The sequence below is a fragment of the Molossus molossus genome, unplaced genomic scaffold (assembly GCF_014108415.1).
Source record: "Molossus molossus isolate mMolMol1 unplaced genomic scaffold, mMolMol1.p scaffold_m16_p_8, whole genome shotgun sequence".
Taxonomy (NCBI): domain Eukaryota; kingdom Metazoa; phylum Chordata; class Mammalia; order Chiroptera; family Molossidae; genus Molossus; species Molossus molossus.
Window position 1 is genome coordinate 81,472,259 of NW_023425402.1, and position 6,818 is coordinate 81,479,076.

Here is a 6,818-nt window from a genome sequence, read left to right on the forward strand (position 1 = left end):
GAATATAGCCAGTTAAATCAGTCTTTTTCTTATAAGGTCTAATAGCGGCTTGACAGGCAGCATTAGCATTTTCAAAAGCCAATTGTTTAACAAAATCTGCACCGGCGTCTGCATTACCGAAAATTCTGCCTGCTGCAGTAATTAAGCGGTGAACAAAATCTGCAAAAGGCTCATCAGGTCCTTGTTTAATGTTAGTAAGGGAGGAGCTCATGTCTCCCTTGGTGGGCAGTTTCCTCCATGCTCTAGTGCCTGCAGCCTGAACTTGTGCAAAAAGACCTGCATCAAATTGCATTTGGGCATCACTATTGGCATAATTTCCTTCTCCTATTAGCATATCGAAATTCCATCCATTACCAGCCTGCGCATTGCGTTTAGCAATGTCCCTGCAGTTCTCTACATATTCTGATTTCCATAGGAGATAGTCTCCTCCAGCAAGTGTCGCTCGGGCTAACATCTGCCAATCCCCAGGCGTAAGCCAATTCACGGCTACTGATTCTAAAATTGTCGTAGTATACGGGGCTGTGGCTCCGTATTGTGCTACAGCGGTCTTTAACTCCTTTATTAATTTAAAATCAAACCCGCTATGGTGGCGCCAAGCCTGTCCTTGCGCGTCCACTGTTTCTGTTACTGGAAAAGCCTCTATATCATCTAGCTCTGGTGCACGTTGCATGCGGGGAGGGATCTTTGGGACGGCTCCCCTCATGGGTGGCTTTTGATTACCAAGGACTCCTGTTCTTACTTCACTCTCCTTTTTAGATTTTCCTACTTTTAGTCCTTCTAATTGGGCTATGAGATCTTGGTGCTCTTTTTCCAGTTTTATTTGTTCTTTGAGGTGTTCAATTTTATCTCTAAGTTCTTTTCTAGGGTCAAGGACTGGACACTCCAGTGGGGGAGCACTGGGATTATTATTATAAGGCGGGGGGCGTTGAGAAACAGGCGGCCAATCAGAGTTATGATATCTGGCAGCTTCATCCGCCAATTCATCCCAATTAACCTCCCCTCCGTCAGGAACAGTCTCCAAATATTCTGATAGGTTGGGATAAATAGAGCTTTTAGGCATAATTTTATTCCAAGTGGGCTCGGTTTCTTCTTCCTCATTATCATTATCGAATGACATGAAGTCCTCACATTCTTTACTTTCATTTTCATTCCCCTTTCTTTCTTTCTGTAATATACCCTCGCCATATTCTACTACATTGGCAACGAGAGGATCAGAATGTCTCTGAGATAAAATCTCATCTATTAAATACCAATAAGAAAAAGCAGTTACCGGGACCTTCTCGGGTCCATAAGTCTTATAGTAATCTCTAAGAGCATCACCGACTATTTTCCATCGTTTTTGATCTATAATTCCCTCTGTAGCAAACCAAGGACAAACTTCTTTAATATAATCAAAATACTGACACAAATGCTTAATTTTCACCTTTACTCCTCGTGCCTTGATAGCCTTTCCTAGTCCTTCAACGAACATCTTATCTTGGCTCAATGCTTGACCCATAATCGCCGTTCACTTACCCGAGGGGTGCAGACGTAGCAGGTTCCCACGTCGTTCCCTCTTTTCTTTTCTTTTCTTTTCCTTTGCTTTCCTTTCTGCCGGCCACTCGAACGGCGTCCTTCACTGGATCCCCCGTGCTCGAGCCCCACGTTGGGCGCCACTTGACCCGACCCGCAGGTCGAGCAACGAGGACTCTAGAGGGGGAGTGAGGATGAGGAGGGACAAGAGACACAAGAAATGGAGACAAGACAGAGCTCTGATCAAGTCTCGTTTATTCAGGGGGAGTTCACACAATATATAGGGCAAGAAGCACCTTTCTCCAAGCACCAAACTTGCCCGAAGCAATTCCAGGAAATACTACAAAAGGAACAAAAGTTCAGCAAAGACTGGCTTGTTGAGTAAATGGTTACTTAAAGAAATGCAAAATGCAGAGATAAAGAAATGCAGAATGCAGAGATATCCTGCCTATGGGCAGGCGATGGCAGAGCAGATTTTAACAAAATTGACGCCATGCAAAAAAGTCCCACACTTGTTAACATATAACATTGTACATGTGCATGCTATCAAAATTGGGTATTGAAAGGGACATATAGAGCTAGTGACTAATAGAAAGTTTACCTGGCAAACTTACTACTAATATGACACTTTCACCCCCCAAAATATCCAGATATTCATAAAAAGAAGGTTTTACTGCTAACATGACTATATGAATCCAGGCCTGTATGTTTGAGGAATACTGGTACTTGGTGTTGTCTCTCTCCCTGACCTCTTGATTATATTGCTTCACTCCCTCTATCTTTTGATATTTCTTCCCAATGGATCCTAAGACTGTGTGGTGAAGGCTCTCAGCTACTGTGGTTTCTGTGATTTAAACTAGGACTATCACATCTTCAACAATTCTTCCTGTTTCTGACAAGTGTTCACCTGAGCCAGGTGCTCCAGAGGTGAGCCTAGTGTGAGTTATGTGTTCTCTCCCATTGCAGTTGGGCCTTGGTGGCTGTTGGCACGTCAGTGGGGGCTGGCCCTCGGGCTGACTAGCTATGACTGGCTGGGCCTTCAGGGGACAAGCTGTGGTGCCAAGGCTGACACCACTGAGCAGGATCTGCTCTGGCAGGGCTCAGGTGCCTGCAAAGTCCGCCCTCTGGGTGTGTGGTCTGTGGGTGCCTGCAAAGTCCGCCCTCTGGGTGTGTCGTCTGTGGCGCTGATTAGGGGGGCTCTGGTGTGGTCTGAAGCAGGCCCCTCATAACATGCCCTTTGATTGACTTGCAGGTAGTATGAAACCTTTCTGTTCCCTTCCCGGGCTCAGTACTTTTGCTTCCTCCACTATGCTTGAACAGAAAACAAACAGTTAAACATAGAAACCTGCCTGACTGATGGAAGCAAAGATGAAAACTGCCATACCATGGTTTTGCCTATCTGGTTCAGTGGATTTCAGTCATAACCAAAACTTCATCCCCCAATCCTAGTGTTCTGTCCTAGCCCTTCCCCAGCTCCTGCATAGATACAAAGGAAGAAACACAAGCGTCCATAATTAAAGCTTGAGAGTTACTTATTCAGCCTAGTTCTAGAATAAATGTGTTCTGTTGAACCAATAGCATAACTGAATTATTTTTAGTCCTAAGAGCAAAATTTACAAATTAGTATGGGTATGAAAGAAGTCAGGTTATAGCCCTAGCCGGTTTGGCTCAGCGGTTAGAGCGTCGGCCTGCGGTCCTGAGAGACCCGGGTTCGGTTCCCGCTAAGGGCATGTACCTCGGTTGCAGTTTGTCCCCGGCCCTGGTTGGTCGTGCGGGTGGCAGCCACTCGATGTGTCCCTTTCACATCGATGTTTCTCTCTCTCTCTCTGTTCCCCGCTCTACCTGAACAAAAAAACAAAAACAAAAAAATGTCCTTGGGTGAGGATTAAAAAAAAAAAAAAAAAAGAAGTCAGGTTATACATTAAAACATTATATTAAGAATAACATTTTAGATATCATAACTGTATTCCAGATTTGAATGGTATACATGATCTCTTTTAGGATGTAAAGAAAAGAGATTGAGTGGAGAGTTAGCAGCATTTAAAATAAAACTTGGATGTTGATGATTTTAGCTTTTCATAAGCTTCAATTTTACTGAAAGTTAGCAATAGATTAGGTACGGTGTTTGAACAACATGGGTAAAGAAAGGGAAAAGGCAGACTTTGGGGAAACACAGTGGCTTTAGCTTTATAAACTAGACAACTAGCAACACCTAGTGGTCATTCTTAAACCCAACCCCTCTCTTGATTTCCACCGTTGTTTAGAATTCAGTTACATACCAAGAGTATTGGCAGGTATTTTGAATTAAGTGAGAACAAATAAAATTAAACCAAATCAGGAAATACTATAAATTGAAATATAAGCATTAGTTTTAATGTATATATAATATAAACATCCAAGACGTACTGTTATTTACAACTGTTTATTTGGTTTATGAGCAACAGAATTTAATACATTGAGTAGTAAGCTTTGCTTGTCATAAGAAGGAGAAAGGACTTAATCTTACTAACATTAACCCTAAATGTTAAATTAAGATTTTAAGACTCCTGCTATAGATAATTCTCCATTATTTTAACTGATAGAATTGACAAGGATTTTGAACAATTACTTGCGTTACTCAACTGTTTAAAATCAGGAAATAAGAACAGCAGGCTTCAACCCTTGAATACACATAATCTGACAGAGAAGGCTTATAACATGCGAAGAGATAATAACAGCTAATAATTACTTGGAGGCAAAGGAAAGTTTGCCTGGGCCTTTATATTTTTATGGTCAAACTATAAATGAATGATTCAAGAGTCAAATACAGATTAAAAACTGTCAGGAAAAGGATAATTCCTACTAACATAATTCAAATACTCTAAGAGATTATTTATTTTTAATATTGATAATATAATACATATTTGATACTGAAAATATAAATATAATTGCAATCTAAAAAAGAGAAAGAAATGGAGGGCAGACATCAGTGTTTATAGTGCGCAGTTCACGCCCTAGACACAGGGTGGTGCTTCGTTCGTACCGCCATTGTTCTTTAGCCCTGTGACAATTCTGGAAACAGATGTCTTTGCCACACACCCCTCCCTATCCCATTTTATAAAGAATTAGAGTCACTCCTGTGGTCATGAACTAGGAAGCGACAAAGATGAATCTGGCCCTGGCCAGTTTGACTCAGCGGTTAGAGCGTCGGCCTGCGGTCCAGAGAGACCCCGGTTCGGTTCCCGCTAAGGGCACGTACTTCAGTTGCAGTTCGTCCCTGGCCCTGGTTGGGTTGTGCGGGTGGCAGCCACTGGATGTGTCCCTTCACGTCGATGTTTCTCTCTCTCTCTTCCTCTCTCTCCCTCCCGCTCTATCTGAACAAAAAGTGGAAAAATGTCCTTGGTTGAGGCTAAAAAAAAAACACAAAACAAAGTTAAATCTGAATTCAACTCAATCTGACTCCCAACTTAATGCTCTCAGTGTTTATCAACACCATATACATATACTTAATTTATACTCTGGGCAAAAAGTTTAAAATATGATATCAAATTCTAAAAAAAATTTTTTAATTAATTAATTTATTTTTGTTACAGCTGTTTCTCCTTTTCCCCCACTGATTCCCTCCTCCCCCTACCTCCCTCCCCTGTCCCCAGCTTTGTTGTCCATGTCCACTGTTCATGCATACATGCATATAAGTTCTGTGGTTTATCTCTCCCCCACCACCCCCTCTTCTGAGGATTGTCAGTCTGAAAAATTTTTTTTTGTTTTGTAGGCCCTGTAGCTCCAGGGTCATGCAGTATCTTGAAAGATGCCCCACTGGTCAAGTCTGACTTTTATTCATCAGTGACCAGTCTTTCAGTTCACGTATTTATTCAACTATTATGTTAGGTACCAGTGCAATTAGAGAAAGCTTAAGATACAAATCTAAGCTAAAGGCAGCATAGTAAATTAAATTTAGATAACATTAGAGATCTACTCATTTAAAATCATGTATAATGCACATACAATGTGTCATTGCTGCTATAAAAACAAATGACACAGCCTGAATACCAGGAACTCAGTGAAAATATATGCAAACGAATATTCACAACACTGAAGATACATTATTGTACTACACGTACCAGAGTCATAAAGGACAGATGGGTATGGTGTTGGTGTCTGCTTGAATGAGTCTTGCAAAATCCACGGATGAAATCTTTGAACTCTGCAGTTCATTAACCCAGGTGGGTGAAACTTTGTCAGTTATAAAGAGGAGTCCATGTAAAGGCAAGAAAAAGATGGAGAGAAGCAGAGGGATTTGAGGCATATTTAGAAAGTAATATTTCAAGAGTACAGATCCCTCATGGCCTTTGAATGATGGGAAATATGCATCACCACTAGGCTGCAGGAGGGTCTGCTGCGAAGAGGAAAAACTATTGACTTTTGCAAATTAACTGGTCTAATGGGATATGATCAGTTGTGACTATTTGGAAATTATGTTGGGGGAAAGGAACATTTCAGGTTACACTAGTTAATGTGCAATATTTGTACTTTGTCTGCTTAGTGAATATGCTGTAAAACTGAAACTTGAACTGTGTGGTTGGGGGGTTGACATTATTTAACAAAACTATGGTAACTGCAAATTGTGCATATTGAAACCGTGCAAGGCAAGCACTGCACACACACGTGTGCGCGCGCACTCACACACACACACACACACACACTGAACTTAACGCACCAGGAATGTAAACAACTGGAAATTTTATACATTGATGAATGAAATTAAAAATAGGACAATTTGTGAAACATTATAGTAGTTTCTTAAAAAGTTAAACTGGTGCTCACTTCGACAGCACACTCACTAAAATTGGAACGATACAGAGGAGATTAGCATGGCCCCCTACGCAAGGATGACACGCAAATTCGTGAAGCATTCCATATTTTTCTAAAAAAAACCAAAAAAACCTTAAACATGTATCTACTACACAACCTCAACATTTCATTTTTATTTACCCAAGAGAAATGAAAGCGTTTCTCCATAGAAGGATTTACATACAATTGTTCATAGCTTTATTTGTAATAACCCCCAACTGGGAAAATTCCAAACATCCATCAATAGACAAATCAACATCTTGTGGTATATTTATACAACAAAACACTACTCGGCACAATTGCGAAGAAAAAAGTGATATATGCAATAACATGTATGACTATCAAAATAATTACACTAAATAAAAGAAGGCAGACACAAAAGTATTTACTCCATGATTCCATTTATAAAAACTCTACAAAAACATAAACTAATTTATAGCGATAGAAAGATGGAAAGCATTGTCTAGGAACAGGGA

The 6,818-nt window shown here is 40.7% G+C and overlaps 1 non-coding gene across 1 annotated transcript; it reads left to right on the top strand.

Moving 5' to 3' along the window:
- Positions 1-6,307: 6,307 nt before the first annotated feature.
- On the top strand, positions 6,308-6,415 carry LOC118622046. Its single transcript, XR_004957884.1, has one exon. It is a non-coding gene; the product is annotated as a U6 spliceosomal RNA (small nuclear RNA).
- Positions 6,416-6,818: the final 403 nt, after the last annotated feature.